This window comes from Meleagris gallopavo, chromosome 11 (assembly GCF_000146605.3).
Source record: "Meleagris gallopavo isolate NT-WF06-2002-E0010 breed Aviagen turkey brand Nicholas breeding stock chromosome 11, Turkey_5.1, whole genome shotgun sequence".
NCBI classification, from domain to species: domain Eukaryota; kingdom Metazoa; phylum Chordata; class Aves; order Galliformes; family Phasianidae; genus Meleagris; species Meleagris gallopavo.
Genome location: NC_015021.2, coordinates 18,198,867 through 18,218,037, shown reverse-complemented (window position 1 = coordinate 18,218,037; position 19,171 = coordinate 18,198,867). Strand labels below are relative to the sequence as shown.

Sequence of the window (19,171 nt, the reverse complement as noted above, 5' to 3'; positions counted from 1 at the left end):
GCAGGGGGATTGCCTTGAAGACTAAAGGTGAGTGACTTCTCCGGAGCTTAATACATCCCAGTGCATGCAGAAAAGGGTAGCCAAGGACAAATAATGTGATGAGGAGTTCATTGTCTCTGCAGGTAGTGCAGGTCTGCATAAAGTTTCTTTTGCAGGCCATTTCAGATCCCTTTGAAACTGATGTTTTCTATTCTAGGAGGAAAGTGGGTAGTGATCATTGATATGAAGAACGTAGGAATGTCCTCCACTGCTGGTAACTAATACTTAATTTCACAGCAACTGTCACCTAAAACCATACCTGTCAAAAGGCAGCTGTGCAGATATGTGCAACTGGTGTTCATGCAGATTATTTGGGAAGCTTGGCTTCAAGCTTCTGGGATAGATGCAATAATTTGTCAGCTATATAATCAGTTGATTAAATCCCAAAGTCCTGATAAAATGCAGAATGCAGTCGTGGAACAAACAGACTGGAAAAGATTCACCCAAACGATGGAAGTGCAAGACCTCTGCACATTGTTGAGTACAGTTTGATATTTCCATAATTTCACTGCCTGAACTGCAGTATCACTAAACAATATTTATAATATCTAATATCTGTAATATTAGAATCATTAGAATTAGGGTGCATCTTGCAGCATTTAAAAGCATCAGCCTTGGATCCTTTTGTTTCTGTGGAGAATGAGGACTTTGACACTCAGCTGTTCCTATCCATAAGGTCCCCAGCTGCACCAATTTTGATAGAAATATTTGCAGTGCAGCAGAGTAAATACACAAGTGACCAGTGTGATACACACATGTGACTACTGGTCAAATGACCAACTGTGCCTCTATCATCATCAATATTTAAATTATGTGTTACTTAATGTAAGATATTTGTGGCACAGGAAGTAGGCACTGCTTTCTGCTCTACCAGCTGAAGGGCAAGGCAGACCTGCTAACAAATAGGAAAATCCAGGTTTATCAGCCCTACTGCTTTAGTGACTTTCCTTGCATTGATGCTTCAAGCAAGTAATTCTAAGCATGTGACATTATAAATGTATGCTATTGAGCTGTTTTATGCAGGATGTTGAGTCAGACTCACACATAGTGTTATTACTGAGGTCTGCAACTGCAGACCCGGAGAAGGAAAAGGGAAAATTCCTTTGTGAGCAGTTAGGAAGGAAATACAGGTGGGTCCCTAGAAGGGAGTTCTTTGGGGGATCTCTGCAGTTCAGCTGGCAATGAGAATGAAGAGAAAAATAAGAACGTTTTTGGCATGCTTTTCCAGAATATATTGTATGTTTTTATTGGTACTTTATTTCTTTTCCCTAGTGGGATCAAATCAAAATCCCTACTGGATTTTCCTGTTAGTGGGATAATTACACTAGAGCATGGTAGCAAGATAAAAGTATTGTGTGTTGGTCACTAACGTGCTGGTATATTTTCTGATATTTCAGTATTCAATTGACTTGTGCATTATGCTTAATTGTTTTTAATATAAAGCAACATATACAATATGAAGTAAGAAAAGGTTGGGGAAAAGGTGTGATCTCTATATCTGTGGCAGTTGGTTCCCACAAGAACCTGCTCTAACAACATTACTGGGGCTTGCAGGTGCAAGGCCCTGTGAACAATAAAGAAAGGTGTGAAAACAAGGGGAAAACACTGCCTCAGCAGCTGTTGTGAAAGAATGGAGAGCTGCAAATAACAGCCCCTCTGTGCTGCTAAGGTTGAAGAGCCTTGTACCAAGGCACAGCACAACACCCCACATTCAGTTCCAGGTCAGGCAGATGTGATCTCATTGTGTTCAGTGTCTCATCTGTGCCCTAGACTTGCGCCATAACCCTGCAATGGAATAGGTCAACATAGCCTTTACATCAAGATATATGTGCAAGCCACTATATGCTTGGGTGTTGAGCAGGCTTTTTAAAACAGTTTTTATAAAAAGAAAAGGAATACAATTCTTCCCAAATAAATGGACACAAACTCACATCTCTTCCCTCCCTTCCATGCAGACATCAGGATTCTATAGCCCACAGATAGAATTGTGCTGGCATACGTAAAATATAGCCCAATCAAGCTCGTGAAACAACCCAGATTTTAGAGATGAAGGTCTCTAAACTGGGAGAGTTCTGCTGCTGACCTGCAGACAGTTAAAGCCCACGACTGTTTGCTCCAGCACTACAGTTGCTATGGCAATTCATATAGACAAAAGCAGTAACCTTTCAGGTTACAACCAGGTAAAAAACTAGGACTTAAAATATACTCAGAAACAAACAAGAAGCTGATATAGCTGCCAAAGGATCGATATACTGTGTTCTCTGTGTCTAATACCATTTCACAGCCAGGCAGCTGCATTCTGTATGAGCTGCACATTCCCAGTTCCTTTGAACAGTTGCACCACGTAGAGCACGTAACAGCAATGCTGCCTTTGTAAAAAAACAAAACAAAAACTCTTGTAAAGAAACTGGAAAAAGAAACAAATGTCCAAGCAGGCAACGGCTACTTGGATCCATAAAAATGTAATTTTGATGGTGTCTGAGTCCAGACTCTGTTGGGATACGAAGAAAATCAAGCACCTGCAAATGACAAATCTTCACAACAGGAGAAAATCATGCGAGTATGATGGGATCGGATGTGTTTTAAGATAGCAAGCTGGACGTCATGTTTCCATTTAATTAGTGAATACATCCTGTTCACGCTCCTGAGAAAACGGCACCTTAACACTGCATTTAAAATATGCTTCTCCAAAGAAGTGGAATTGGAAAAGACAACAGGGTTGTCAACAGCTACTTTTATACAAGCACATAATCTTAGTTTTGTCATCTCCAGTAATGAAGCTAGTGATATAAATGTGAGATCTAATGAATGGAGGCCACAGATTTATCACACTATGGCTCTGGTACATTGCTTACAAACATCATTACAAAGTACAAAATATCACACCAGAAAAACAGATAAACGTATCTGAATCTTCTTCAATCCCTGAGTTCTTTTTCCTCATGTATGCACAAAGGGACCCAAATAGGTTACAAAGATGTACTCAGCTCCTTTTCCCACCAAGCAGTTCATAGGTCTTTGAGCTAACAAAACCAGAAATGCTGCAACAGCAGAACTGTGGCACGACATCTTCTTTATAGGACACTATCAAGCCAGAAATGTTGACTGACAGCAAAGCTGCAATGTGAAATCAACAGTGATCTGTCAGCTTTCACTGACTGTCATAGCAGGATTCTCCTTGACTGTATCAAGAGCTTGACCAAGTAATTGTTAACTTTGAAGAGTGTCATTGCAGGGGAGAAGTGTCTGCATCTCCTGTCAGATCCCCTTCGCAAAGCAGTGTACTGACACAACTCAGTACTACTGTAACGTTTCATTTCCTCGCCCTGCCTTCACATCTTCCTTCTCACAGAGTTCCAGAAATACCAAATAAATCAAAGGTATAAGAATTTATGGAACCCAAAGCAGCACTGATTTTTGGAATGACTTAATGATTGTATATGGGTACTAATAAAAGGCAAAGGTTCCCTGAAGCTGCAGGCTATAAAGTGTAGTGGAGCAATATGATTAAGACGGAGTTAAGCTGTATTAAACTTTGAAGTAAAAGACACTCCATAGTGACATGTTAATAGATCCCAGGAAAGATTTGTTAATGGACTAAAAATTGAGAAGCTATTTGTAGGCAGTATTTAGGACAAAGAAAATCATTATTTCTTTACAATTGAGCTTCGCTTATGAATGAGCAGGACAAGGCAAGAGTGATGGGTACAGGCAGGGATGCATGGCTCGGGCATTCAGCTGGGGCTGCACTGCATTCTACCACCTTACCTGCCAAGCACTAACGGCCTGGCACTGGGCACTCCTGGCCTAGCGTGAGACTACACTGCTGAGAGACAAAGATCTTTTCTACGTCCCGTTAAGGACTTTACAATTGGACAAGAAGGGCATGTGGTATACATAATTTGGACACTGACCTCTGCTGAAGAGAGAGAAATTTTACTCACTTGAATTTCTTGTTGTGGGTCTGCAAAGGTGGTTTGGCATGTGATGATCTCCTGAAAACTCTGAACCAGAGTGTGTCACAGCGTGTTTCCAAGTTAGGACTTCTTTGCAATTAAAAGGCACTGAAGTCAGGCAACAGCTAAATATGAAATGTCTTCAGGGTCTGAACTCTGTAAGGACACAGAGACCAGCAAAAGAATTTTAGTCTGAAATACTAAAAATTACCCTTATTGTCACCTGAAAGCATTTGTGATAGGGAAGAAATTGGTACTAAGAAGTGCACCTTGGCCTGGCATAATTCCTTCCCAAGCTGACATACTGGCAGCAACAAAAATAGCCATCACCTGGAGCGTGCTGCCTCTGAAAGGCAGAAACCACCAGAACAAAGAACACTGTCTCCTCTTGATCACGAAAGGCTGATTTATTCTTGTTGCATTATTATAAAAGGTATCTCATATTTTGTAACATGCCGAAAACAGTGGGGGGCTTTTACTTGTTTCATCCTATATCTCTGGCTCCACTTTATTTTTCAAATCAGACATTTTCAGTTTCTCTCAATATTAAATAAAAACACAGCAGAAGAAAATAAATCAAGCACCTCCAAATTAGTTCATCATCTCCTCTGCGAGTGGTCAGCATTGCATCAGCTGTCAAGCAATTCTAAAGCCAACTTTTATGCCTAGACACTGAATTCCATGAATAAAAATTCTGTGATAATATCAGTGGTAAGAAATTAAAACCTCCTGGATGCTTTCTAGCATCCACATGCAGAGTCCTAGAGCCTGTCAGGCACTGCACCTGGCAAGAAGCTAACAAATACAGATCCTGGATGAGGCTTTGCTTGTCTGTGGTGAAACCTAGGCTCCTCTCAAGCCCTGGTGCTGGAGCCCCGGGAGCCCAAAGCAATGCTGGATCCTCTCTGGTGATTGCAGCAGGTACCTGACCAGAAACAGCACTGAGGTAGAAGCGGTTTGTTTTAGTCCCTGAGGCTCCATAGTCAAGGCCTGGAAACAGCAGGGAAAGATGTGCCAGCTCTACAGGGAGAGAAAGTGGGAGAAACTTCCAGAACAGGAGAGTAACACCACAGCTGTGGGAGTGAGGAGGTGGGCACAGGATAACAAGGCTGCAGCTGTGTGGTGATGTTGTTCAGCTGTGTGTGGAGCTGACTGCGGGGTTATAACTGAGAGAGGTGAGGTTGCTGCCCTCAGATACAGGAGACCCCATCAGAATGAACGTGTGTGTTTGGCAAGCTTCAGGTAGGACAGCATTTGTATGGTTTTTCTACTAATATTCCAGAATGTATACAAGCTGAGCTAGGAAGGCCTGAGGGAAGATGTGGGAGGGGGTGTTTTTTGTGTGGAAGTAAGAATTTGTTGGAATTCCTTTTTTTTTCTTCTCTCTTTTTGCAAGTGTGTTAGCAGTCAGCACCTTTAGGAAGAGATTGGTGGGGAGAAAGTTTGTGGCCTAGGAAGTTAAGTATGTGCGTACGGGAAGCAGACCTTGGATTGGAGGCCATGGGGTGTGGCTGTGAGGTGCTTCCTGCTGTGCTGGACAGGGCTGCCAGGCCATGTGGGGCAGCACTGGGCTGCCATGCCCACAGAGATGGCTATTTTCTATAGTAGAGTGAGGAGATAAGTATTTTCAATACAGGAAGAAATGTTCTGTTTAAAAAAATAAAAAAAATGTAAGTTTATTTCCTTAAGTTACACAGTTTTACTTACCTCTAATGATTCAAGTGTGTTACATTATATACTTTTACTACATGAGATGGAACTACCCTAGAGCTTTTTGTTTGTTTGTTAGAAGCTACACGGTATGTTTTTAGATCACTTTAATAGCTACTAAGTGTTTTCTCTTCTGTTTTGTCTTCACTGAGGAAATACCACTTTTCTCCTTGTGGAAGGAGGGGGGGGGGCTGGGGAGTAACATAACTTTTTAAATTATGTGTATAAATTTGAGCAAGAACTTCCTAAAAATAGCTAGTTCCTGTTGAGCTGCGTAAATCATGATATTCTGTAATTAGAATTTATTTTTATTTTTTTAAAGGTGATAGAGAGAAAAGCCATTTAGCAAATCAAGAACAAAAATACAATTTATATTTGAAGAGCTGTAGGGAGTTGTAGGAAAATTGGCTCTTGTGATGAAGTATTATTCAGTCCATCACACATGTGAACTCCAATTTTGCCCCTGAGGTGAAAAAAAGTGAACTTGTTTTCCCTTCTATATGATCTTGGACTCTGCAGGATTTTTCACTGTGTGTTTTGCTATACCATTTCACAGTGCCCCTGACACAAGTAATGATTTGGTATATGCAAGCCTAGAGGGGCAAATATACATTTATTTGCAGAGTTAGGCAAGCAATTGTAGAAGAAGCAGGATAGTGCTGTTTTTTTCATATTTTGTTCTGGATCTCCTCCATTTTCATTGCTCTTGAAGCCATGTTTAATATATTAGGGAGTCATTACTGCCTCTGCCTTGCCCCAGCATCACCTGTGTTCCAGGGCTCCCTGTGGTTGGGCTTGCCTCTCATGCTGCTTAGCGCTGCTCTGATGGTAGAGTGAGTCAGCTGTTAAATTAAAAATTGAAAGACCAAGTTGAGTCCAGTTGTTTGAATGGGTGTATTGCTATAAATCATTAATCAATATATCCCGAGATACAGGAAGTGTGCACAGTGGGTCCCTTCTTGGGCAGAACTTCAGCAAATTGTAGTTGCAATGTCCTGGAAACAACTCATTCGTCTGGAAGGCATGTGGGGTTAAAGGAGTAGGGAAATATCGTAACAGCATCTCTTCCTTTCTTTCACATACCGCTTATTATTACCTTTAGTGTCACTGTGATGTGTGAGAGTGACTAAGAGTGATGCTGATCGTGTACTGTAGAGGATGGAGCATGAATTTTCTGCTTTGACTCTCCAGCCCTTCTTCCTGGTACAGAGCAAGATTATTTTCTTGCTGCTTCTTGTTCTTCTTCAGAGCACTCTAAGAATACTAACTGCATTCTTGTTTTACTGTGCTTTGCTGAGCACAGAGCTGCAAAATCCAGTTGGCACTTGTACAGAGATTCAAATGGAAAACAATCCTGGCTTTTTCTTCTTAACTCTCTATATGACCATCCACTTCGTATTTTGAGGTATACATTATATACTTGCATATGTTATTACTTAATGTAAAAAATATTGCTGTGTATGGCTCCATAGTTTAGACTGATGAGTAAAGACTGTGTAGCTTGAAGACAGAGTAAATCTTGTCAAGGTTTTAGCACTCCCTTCTATAGAAGGAGGAGTAGGATAAAGTTTAGACAGAAGGAAAAATAATTTGAACAGTATTCTAAGCGAAAAGAAAAAGAGCCAAGAGGAAATTATATGTATTTCAGAGACACAGAAAGGAGAAAGAAGCCTGGCAAAGATATCCTTGTATCAAAGCTGTTAAAATGACATTGTCTTAGAGCAGTGAGACAACTCTGCTTTCTCACGTTTCTCTGCATGAGCTAACTTGACCCCAAGCCATTGTTTCCTATGGAAGTAGAGTAACTTGATAGGCAGTGTGAGGCAGAATTATTTGAAGTCTTTCAGCATTGCTTCCTGTATCCAAAAAACAAACACAGGCATCAGCATGTAAACAGGATGCTCAGCTGTAAACTAGAGCAAGATGTAGCTTGTTCTACATTCAGCTCTTCCAAAAATAATTCTGCTTTAGTAAATAAGGCATTCTGTATGTGTATCCTACTTTAACACATTTCAGATTGCTGTCAACAAACTGTAAGATTTTAGTTGAAGGTGTTTGTTAAATAACAAGTAAGGCAAACTGGATTTTCGAAGTCAGACCTTCTCTATTTTTGTTGTTAGACTTCTGTATGGAATATGTCTTTTCTGTATTTGGGTAAATGCTGCCAGGGATTTACTGCTCTATTTTCAAATATGGCAGTTCCTATAGTCTTACAGTTGAGATGGTGGGATAAAAAGGAGATTATTATAACAGTTCTCACATTGTGTTACTGCTGTATTTTGTTTGTTTGTTTAAAATTTTTTGTGGGGAGGTGGCTGTCTTGCTGGCACAAAAAAAAAAAAAAACAAACCCAAACCCTGACCTATTTGTTCTTTTTGACAGAACTGCTGCAGTTTCTCTTGGAAGTCATAATTTGGGCATGCAGAACTGCATCTCATAAAATAAAACCATAGCTCCCAGGGTATGCTGCAGTGCCTGCATACAGGGGAAGTGTGATTCACTTGGCTTTATGGAGGACCTGGCAGCAGCCTCCCAGTTCCTTTGTGGAGGTTACTGAACAGGCAGAGGCAGGCATCCTACAGCCGCGCATGGCAAAAGGTTGAGAAGCAATGGCTGTAGAACAAAAGAAGTTTAGGTTGGCTGTAAGGGGAAAATGTTCTCCTCATCGGTCTGGTTGAGTAGAGTATGGCCAGAGATGTTGTACAGGCTTCATCTGTGGAATTTATCAAACCTCAACTGGGTGAAGTTCTGAGCATTGTGATCTGACCGCTGCTTGGAGCAGGAGAGTGGACTGTGTACTTTCCACTCCTTATGTTGTGATGCTCTGATGTGTGGAAGAATAGGGAGCCCAGGCCAAAACTGAATATGAAATACCCTAATTTAAATTCCAAGGAGATTAGATGCTTTTAGTATATTTTTTTTAACTAGTGTTTCTACATTAAACATTCTATCTTAAATGTTGCTTGACTTACCCCCTCCTTCCTTCACTTGCTGTAAGGCAGACAGAAGTTCAGGATTGTGATCTAATAGCTTTTATCCAAAATTCATGCATTTGTGCAAATGTCCTCTTGACTCATAAGGGTAGAGCAGCAGGAATAGGAAATTTGTTGCTCAGGAGCCTGGGGAATGTTTTCTTTTGGGCTTCCAGGGAAGATGCTGCTCTTAGCAGTATATAAATAGGAATGTGGTAGGCACAAGACAATGTGGCTGCTTTCTGTGTTCTTAAAAATCAGATCTAGTTTTTGTAATCTACTACTTAAAGTATTTCCAAAATTTTATTCTCAATACACTGTGGGTAAGTCAGTCAGACTTTCTCTTCCTAACACTTACTGTCAAGAAGAAGTTGTAAACCATGTTTATTTTTAACCTATCCTTTTATAGTGTATATTGTAATATGCATAACCTCTGCCATAGGCGTACCATGTCTGGCCTCAGCAGTGAATGATGTTGATTGGAAGGTGAACTGAAAGTGTGTAAGGCAAGCTGGAAATAGAAGGTCAAGTGTTAATTGGAAAGGAAGGGCAGCAGCTTGTGATCTACCCTGCATCTCCCTCTGTGTTAATGCTAGAGTTATAAAACAGCCGATTGTCCCTGTTTGTCTCTAAACTGACTGTATCTTTAGATAGAGAAGTGCAAGGAGGTAAAATCAACAGGCTATGAAGCCTTGTTTCTTTGGTTTTTTTTTTTTCTAGGTATGTGCACATATCACTGCTAACAGTGTGTGTTTAAGAGCTTGTAAGCACTTGGCCTCAGCACAGCTGGTTATAGTGAGACCAGACAAAGAGGCTCTTTGACTGATATTGATTTACCCTGGTTGGTGTCTTGGTGTAATTTGCACCTTGTCTGTACTAATAACATGTGAAGAGTGTTGACTTCCTGATTCTAGAAATGCAAGTGTTGCATTTGCCCCTATAGTAGAGATCTCATAGATTTAAAATCATCATTGGATGGTAGTTGGTGGAAGCCACACCTTGATTCGTGCTGCAGTTTATTTTAATGCAGGGGATGACTTGACAGTAGGAAATGTTTGAGGATGAAAACATTTGTCCAAGGATGTTTCTCTTCCAAGTCTCTGAAGAACAAGAAGAGGGGTGCCCAAAGGAGCAGGGTGGTCACTGCTGATGTGACTCTAAGTGACAGACCATCACATACAGTGATGATGCCTTGAGCCCAGGATAGTCCACTTTAAGCAGTTGGGCAGTCTGTAGAATCGTTTTGGCCCCTTGCCCTCTTCATCTTAAGGCTCATACTTCTGGCTGCTGAAGAAGACTGTACCAGTAGCTAAAAATTGGGTGAGTCAGCCTTCTCACCTTGGCAGTGTATCCTTTTCTGTTCCTGCTATGGGCATTTCTTGTTTCTCTGTATATTATTAAAGGCAAATCTCATTGGTACCAAAAAAAAAAAAACCTACAAAACAATGAAATCTATTAAGTTTGAGACCATAGAGTAATAGGCAAAGACTAGAACGAGTTTTTATTTATCTCCTAAAGACTAGTATATAACTTCTCTTATCTTTGCTCAGTTTACAAACATTACACATTCCTAGAGGCTAAGAAACAATATAAAAACTTAATCTGAGTTAATTAGTACTAATCTGTTAGCAAGACTTATCCTCTAACAGAACACTAGTGATGCAGTGATAACTGCGAGAAACTGCTACCCATGCCACAGACTCTGCTGGTAGTGGTTGCAGTTCTGTGTGAAAGGGGAGGTCGAACCAACTGCTTGAGTCCTACTGTGTCCTCTGAATTCTATGTACTATTTACAAGGGCATGAAGCTGTTTAGACATACAGAGCATATTGTTCTAAAACATTTAATGTGTAAAAGGAAATTGGATGTAGTCTGCCATTCTGAAAACATAACAACAAAATGCGTGTTAATTTTATATTTTTCTTTATAGGCAACAACTCTTAGTCTGTTGCACAGTCAGCTTTTTGGCATACGATGAAGTTGGGCTTTCTGATAAAGTTATAAATATTTGTAGCTTCAAGCTGGCTGCTGAATCTGAATTTATTCTGCTAAATCTTATTTTAAAATAAGCATAAATATAGCTGCTTCTTCCCCAATTCTCCTCTAATGACTTTGTTGGTCTTATAAAGTGATTAGACCTCCTTATCTCAGCTAGGGATGCTGCTAAACGAAGTTCAAATACCTATCTTGCTGGGATTATCCTTCAGGCACTATTTAAATGACCCACCAGCAAATATATCTGCTTTAATGTGACATTTGTTGTCCTTGCTGCCTTCTCATACTAATTCTGTCAGACATTTTATTTTTTTAAACTACTTAAATGAGTCTTATTTCTAGAAATGGCAACCTTGTTGATAAGCCATTCATTATCTTTGACTGATGAACTTCAATTTCTATTATGCTTTAAAAGCCTTTATTTTTCCTTCGAAGTATCCATTTATCATTGCCTCATGCCAAAAAACCTGATGGTTCAAATTGGAATTGTCTTGCTCCACGCCCTGGTGCTTGGTATGAATGTGTAAAAAGCAATCTATATGAAGGCATCTCCAGTCTGCTGAGGTCGTTTGTTCTACTTAGGTTACTGTTTTTGCACGCTGCATGTTACGTTTTGCTTAAAAGCTAATTTAATCACCCTTAGATTTCAAAGCGTTGGCTACAGGGAGTAAAACTGTTAATATCCCAAGATAACGCCAACTGAAATGAGAATCAATGAAAGCACTAAACCGCCCTTTCTGCCATCTGATAAGAGGCACTGAAGCAGTGCTACCTCTCTCAGATCTATTCTGGATCACTTCTGCTTCCCAGTATTTCCATTCTTTTTCTAATTTCATTCAGTCTCGTGTTTATGGTCTTTGCTCAGTACTTCACCCTTTACCCAGCATTTAACAAAAAAGCAAAGCAAAGTTTTTCTCATGAAACTACTGCGTGTTTCTCTTTGCTGTTCTCAGCTATGGATTTGTTTATCCTGATTAGAATTAAAGCCTGTGCACTGCCAGAACTAGTGCGAAGAGATCAAGTGGGATTCCAAGTCATGTGTTTTCATTTAAATTGCAATCACAGAAGTGTGTTGGAAATTAAAAGGTTTAATAACATATTCTTTTTTCTGGTCTGCATTAGGACGAGTAAATCGGGTACAGACTGTGCTTTAAAGAAAGCCTAAGCTCTAGACAAACAGCCCTCCTCCCTCTTACCTCCAATTTATCCACTTCAATCTGGATTTTTTTTTTATTGGCATGGCTTTACTTTAGCTATATTCAATAAATGGAGAGCAATAATAGAAGCTGGTATGATCTTGATGAAATGTTGTTATTGTCTTAGGTTTGCAGTTGTCCTTTCAGTCATCATAATATTTTCTTCCTTTGTTAGAGTTTGCTTGGGCATATGTCTGGAAAACAGTTAAGAAATCTCAGCTTCCAAATAGTAGAACAAACGTTATTGCAAGGGTTTTTGTACTTGTTCATGTACGTGTTTCTCCTGCTAGGCTGTAACTGTGATAGACTAGTAGCAGATGTATTCCAGCCTATGTCAATCATCCAAAGCTGTCTTTGAAATCAGGTGGCTTGCTACAGTCTTTCATTCCTGTATCCTATGCAGTCCTCTGATGTCAATGCAAATAAATGAATACGTGGGGTTTCTTTTGTTTTATCTTTTTTTTTTTTTTAAAGCTATCAGAGGGTTCACTTTGATCACTAAACTGGGTACAGATTTAAAAGGAGGTTTCATGATGAATGCTCGTAGCAGACAAAGGTATAATCAAGCCTGGTCTGCTATGGGTACAGCGCAGGTGATGGGGACTGAAAAGATCATAGAAACAGTATAGAGGGTACAGAAACCAGGTATCCTCCTCAGTTTTTAGGTACTTGGGTCTGCTTTATGATGGGTTCAGGCTTCCTGATAACAACAGGGTAAAGAGTGTGCAGGTTTCTGCAACATGATTCAGAGGAGGTGCAAGGAAGAAACTCGAGTCCAATGTGACGATCTCTCCATGCAGCAGAGAACGCTTGTCTGTAAAAGCTACAAGGTCTTGGAATGAGAATAGGTGTTGATCTGTTATATTCACTTGGTTCTGTACAGAAAGCAAGTTATATCAAAACTTGCAATATAAACATGTGTCTACCATATGGCTTGTGTTCAGAGCAGTATGGACATGCTCTGTTGCTATCAATAGGAGGACTAATGGATCGAGTTACTGTTCCCAACAGTCTCACCCAGGTCTGAGTATAGGTCTATTGCTACAGTTAGAATAGAGTTTTGCTCTCCTATGTTTTTGCAAATGATATTTGATTTTTCACACCAGTCCTCTGAGTTAAAAATGTCCTTGATTCTGTTGATTTAAGTGAAAAGTGTAACACCGTTTTATCAGGGTTTTTTATTTTAATTAGCATGCTTTAGAGAGAGGATTAACATAATAAGTATAACCCCTACTCATGTGTAACTGGTATTGTATAACAGGGAGTTTGTGCAAAACAAACAGGCGGGCCCTGCCTGAAAGGGCTTATAGTCTAGTGGGACAAACAAAATGCACAACAAATACAGAACAGCATATGGCCATCGCAGTTGGTCTTAAATAGAAAGGGATTAAATTCTTACATTTCTGCAACTTGTCCAAGCAATCCAAGTGCCCCAGAATTGTTATGATAACCTGTCTGGTTTCTTTCCATAGATTATCCCTTAATACTTTCCCCTTTTACTATTAGCATGACTTTTGTGCTAATATTCTGAATATTCAGCAGGGATCTTTCTGAAACTTATACCTTTCTCTTTGTTTTAGAATTTCATACCATATATAAATATATAGTATATTATATATATATATAATATAGAATATATAGAATTATATACCATATATATAATATAGAATATATAGAATTATATACCATATATATAAATAATATTTTCTCTTCACTGTTGAGATATTCCATATGGTCATTTCGTTCACACAGTTAATTAAATACCTCTGTAGGGAGGCACTGCACTTACATGTATTGTGGGCTCCAGAGGCACTCCTGATTGATCACTAGGTAAAGCTTTCACTCATTAGGACTTAATGGAGTACTACTTTTTTGCTATTTAAAGAGTTGTGAAAAATAATCATGAACTATGTCAAGAAAACACTCGGTGTCTTCTTGAAAAGTACATGAAACCTTGAAGCAAACTTCTGGAAACATTTATAAACTTGGTTTAAAAAAAATATATCCAAGAGTGTTCATTTCCATACACAAGTAACAGCAGAAATGTTTGGACAACACATCTTCATTCTTCTCCTTCCATGACAGCTAACTTGCTGGCATGAATCCTTCCCATACCTTGTAGGCTTCTTTTTACATCTTGTCAGAGATAAGATGATTGTGGAGAAAAACAATGATGATAGGGATCTATAATTATTTATGACTGATGAACATATCTGACATTCTTTCCTGCTACCTACTGATATGTCTACTAGATAGCAAAACAGACAATTTCCTCTGCTGGCACAGTATATATTTTATGTTCAAGATGCTGCTTGCCATGAGATGTTGGACAGGATTGCTATATACCATAGTGTGAAAATATTAGTAAAAACAATGCATGTCTGGGGAAAAGTCTCTGTTAAACATTTCTAACTTTCAAGTTGATACAGAATGAATAAAGAGAAAATGAGTCCCCTGTGATTGAGAGCTCTCTGAGATGTCAGCTCTTCATTTAATCTTGTAAGGGCAGATAGAGCATTTTTGAGTACAGGCTACATATGTTTTCCCACTAATATGAGTGCTGGTAAGAACATTATTTTGAGTGATAAAACAATATGATTAGTCTTTTTTTTAATTCTGTCTTAAGTTTGTCTTGATTCAACATGTACTGGTATGCATAAAATAAAAACTAAGCCCCATAGAAGGCATAGTTATTTTAATCAAAGTGCTGTTTATATGTGATTTTTAAAGTTCCTGAGCATTTTTAGAAATAGTGAACTAGTCTAAATAAGATTGAGGTCTTGGAGCTTGAATAACTATGAACAAGCTTTCAAATCTACAACTAACCCTCAGAACTACCTTTATCTGAATGGCTTAAATGAAATACTGTTCTCTGGAAGGGTAAGAGGATAACATTTAGTTTAACTGCACTTTATTTGGTACTTCACAAAATGATCAGTTGTAGAACAATCATTAAAATCATAGGCTATAAGCTACTGTCCTCTGAAGTAAATTACACGTTGCAAGATATGTGGGTCTTTCCATTTTATCACACAAATGGAATATGTCTAAGCCACTGGGGTTTTTTAGGTTCTCCCTCATTTTGCTAGCAATGTTGGTCTGAAATAAGATACTTTCATTTAATGTAGAATAAAGAGACTTATGTTTATACTTATTTTAACTGCTGTTTTGCTTTAGCATGTTTCTTGCTTAGTACTGACCATAATGCGGTTACTGACAAAATAAACCAATTATGTAAGTAGGGTTTTTCTTCTTTCTCTTCTCCGCACAGTCCCTTTAAGTTAGCTTTTGTGTGCTCAAAAACAACTGGAGGTCAGGTTGAGTGAAGAAACCCCGTGATGAGTTAAATGATCGAGACCCAGAAAAGCCTAGAGCACTAAAGCCTGTGGTGTTCCTCTTCCATTTGGAACAAATTACCTATCCCAGCTTCAAACCTCAATGGGGGTGAATTTAAATTGTTTTTTTATTTAGCCTTAATGTTGTGTTAGCTACCCTACCTGCGCTTCGAGTATTTGCTGCAAGCGTGAGCCCTGCAGGTTGCCAAATGACCACTTCCAATGCTGTATCTACCATTCCTTTTTCTAGTTTTATTGTGTCAGCCACCCTAGGTTAGGAGCCAAATGGTGTGTTGAACACTAGAGGGAGAAACTTGGGCAGGGGGGAGGTCTGCCTGGAGAAGGGCAATGCGTGTATCTCATGGTAAAAAGGCATAAGAGGATCTGAAACAGCTGGGCTTTGGTGGAAAACTGGATAACTAAAAAAGAGGTTATATTCTATGAGCAAGATTAAAGGAAATTAAATTGGAGGATTAAGGCTCAGGTTTTGCGGTCTCATTTTCTGTTTCAATTCACAAACACCTTCTAAAACCCACCAGTGACGTGATTATTCTCTAAATAATTAAAAAAGCAGGAGGCAGGTTTTCAGTGCTTAGGATTACACACACATAATAAAGAACTCTAGCAAGTTAGTGTGATACACGTAATATCTTAATCCCTTAGAAACTATGCCTGCTAGTAGACTTCTCAGAGAATGCTCAGCTGTTGTGGCTTTGTAGTGTACGTTCCTAAATTCATTGCATGAAAGTTCTGTTCTGAGGTTGCTATGTCTAAAATGACCACTCTTGGCAGCTGTGCTGTCTGTACGTTTCATTAATTTTCTTGCTGAATCACAGGTTAGTTTTGTAAAATAGATATATCCAATTAATTCCTTAGTATTAAAAGCAGAGACTGTGCACCAAAAAAAAAAGTTTTTGACCTTCTCACTATGTTTGGTTGATGTTTTGATAGTATTTAAGCTCTTGTTTACCCAGGTGGGTTGTCTTTAAGTGTATGTAGAAAAGAAAGATGGCTTTCTAAGCATAACTACAGTTGCGTTGCTCTCTCAGTAGCTTCCCCGACTAAATCCCTCAGGAGTGCATGATTAGGGACAGGACCATAGCTCCCTCTTCCACCTTAAAATTAGTTGGAGTGCCCTCATCCTGCAGTGGAAAGAAACCATTCTGCCAGCTATATTGATCCAAGCAAGGATTTGGGAACGCCTGCTTTCCCAGAGTCAGTCCACAAACGTGTGAACTATGTAGATTTTTTTATTGTTCGTAAATTGAGCTACTTTATGAATTACATGTTTATATTCGAACCTCTGCTTTTAGTACGACCCGAAAAGGCTTCCTGTAATGCAGCCACAAGATGGCACTTGAGCTGCGTGTAACTACCTGAGCTGAGTCACTTAGCAGGCTGGTTTTAAAACGACAAGACAAAAACACAGCACCCAACACAACATGATCTAACCACCTTTACTTTACAGAACATAAACAAGCTTGTTTGTGAACAGCGATTTCAATTTAGTTGCTTAAACTACCAAAAACTTTCTTTAGTCCTAGCTATTTTGTGAAGTAGAAAGTCTCCCTCTGTCTAATGCAGGATCTCAGGACTGACTAACATCTTCAATTGGTGAAATCTTTTAAGTTGACACTGAAATTTTCCATGTTTCTATAAACACTTCCAGTTTACCTAAGAGACATTTGATATGGCAAAATGCATGTATGTACTTGAGTGTTGTATTGTGTGTGCCATTATTAAGCATTATGTTCTTCCAGCAAAGATTAGTGGAAGGTTTAAGTTAATATTTGACTGTCTTCACATTCCTTTCTAGTCATGTCACATAAAGATTTTGAAGAATGTAGTTGTTTAGAGGTTTCTGTTTTAATTCATAGCATAAATCTATTTCTGTTTTCTGTGGTGCTGGGGCATCATTTGCCACTTTGTGATTCATTTCTGGAGCGTGGGTCCTGATTCATTAATTAAAAAATGTTCATTTCCTTGCCAGCAGACTCAATTTTCTCCCTTTTGGCTGTACTATAGAAAGAAAATATTTTCGACTCTCAGTGCCTGTAATCAAGGTAATCCAAGGCAAAAATGTTGGTGAAAGGGGGAGGCTGTTACTATGGCAGCAGGAGGACAAGATTTGGGCAGCTGAGCTCACCTGGCTTTGGGAAAAGTGTAATGAACCATTAGGTTGAAGTGACTTTCTCCTGTTGCTTAGAGTAATTAAGAGGCCTGTCTAGCAATATTTGAGTAAGATGCAGCAAAAGCATCAGATTCCCAGCAGTGATTACCTGTTGGTTTTGGACCCTTTTGTGAAAGCAGTGTGGACCAAGAGCTGGCACACTGAACTGGTGTAAGAAACGTGTTGCTGTGTTAGCTCATGTTTGTGCTGTACTCTACTCTGACTATATGTGGTTCAAATCTGGAGTGGGAAAAGGAGTGCTATAGTAGTGGAAATTCAGTTTTGAAGTCTCAGACTTTCAGACAGAGTGGGAACAACTATCGTAAGCTATGTGGCACAGTGAAGTCTGTGCTTGGGGTGTGACTAATGAAGTCAGTATGTGTACAAAAGTAAACATGTATATAACCTGTTAGTGCCTTAGAAAATAGAAGGACATGGGAAGGAGCACAGTAATGTCATATGAGAGAAGAGAAAATAGTAAATATGAACTGAAGATTCAGCCACTGTGTGAGTTTGTTCTCTTAAATGTGCTCGATAGATTTCTGGTCCTCAGGGCAAGGAAAACTCAAGTTGCAACATTGCAGTTGTTTTACTTCTGCTTAATATTGGAAAAACTGCTTTATTAATGAGGATTGTATATTAGTTCACCTGCTCCTCAGTGATTTGCATTGCTCTGTGCTTTCTGGAACTGCTTTCAGAGCCACAGCAGTCCAATCAGACTTTCCTATAAATACTTTAATAACAGAAGCTACTTCTGCTATAAACACCTAAAATCTACTTTTTTTTCTTGCTAGTATTCATACCATATGCCCATATGCATGGGAGACTTCTGAAAGACTGTTTGTACCTTCTCTGCTGTAGTTGTTAAGATGCTTTCTTTTTTTTTCTTTTTCTTTTTTCTTTTATTTCTTTTTTTTTTTTTTAACAGTAGCTCTTTTGGTATCCAATAGGGAAAACCCCTGATCTGAGGGTTTTTTCTCTCCACGGGTGGGGATATGTCATAAGTATCATTCTGGGAAATGCTGCTTGAGTGTTTTTCCCTTTATAAAATGAACATTTCTATTGCTAATTCTCTTAGGGTAAGCAATACAACCCCTGTCTGCAGACAGTGAAATTTAACAGGCTGTTAGTTCTCCTGCCTTTGAGGACAGCTGAGTTCTGGAGTTTGGTTAGCAGTATCCTGGATTACAGGACAAATGGTAGATTTAGGTGAGAATGAACAGCAAAATGCTCCCAAGCAGAACTAAGTCATTAATCTGTATTCAAGTAACTCCTTTTTTATGAGGAGGCACTATTGTAAGGGGGCTGTGCTCAAGATCAGAGTTTACCTATGGAAGTTAAGAGGCTTTGTGTGTGTGATATAATTACTGCAGTTCAAAAACCTACAGCTCTGTGCATGGGGAAACCATGCCAGGCTCCCCAAACCAAACACAGGCCATCCTGCTGCTCGATCTGCTGGTACTGTGCGTCTCCCAGGTGTCTGCATGCTGGGAGGGGACACATGGCTGTGTTTCAGGACATGGGGATGTGTTACCACATCCCATGTTCAGGAAAACATGGCAACCTATGAATACGGAGCCTCACAACACAGATGGGACACGACTCTATTTGTCCAGTGTTATGCTCTATATCCTGAGGCAGGGAAATGCTCGCACCCTGTGGAGAGCAACACTCGCAGGCCCTGCGGTGTGGACACGGGCACCTGCAGCTTGTCACATCCAGCAGAAACATTCCTACGCTTTTCATTCTCCTGGTTCCCCGGGGTTGGGCCCCGCTTCAGCCCCGGCCCTCGCTCCCAG

The 19,171-nt window shown here is 39.5% G+C and overlaps 1 long non-coding RNA gene across 2 annotated transcripts in view; it reads left to right on the top strand.

Moving 5' to 3' along the window:
- Positions 1–4,271: 4,271 nt before the first annotated feature.
- Positions 4,272–19,171, top strand: part of LOC116217062 — a 105,427-nt gene continuing 90,527 nt past the window's right edge. Inside the window, exon 1 of one of the 2 annotated variants that reach the window (XR_004160988.1) lies at positions 4,272–5,237. This is a non-coding gene — a long non-coding RNA (uncharacterized LOC116217062). The remainder of the gene's footprint in view (positions 5,238–19,171) is intronic. The other variant, XR_004160986.1, reaches the window with a different exon arrangement.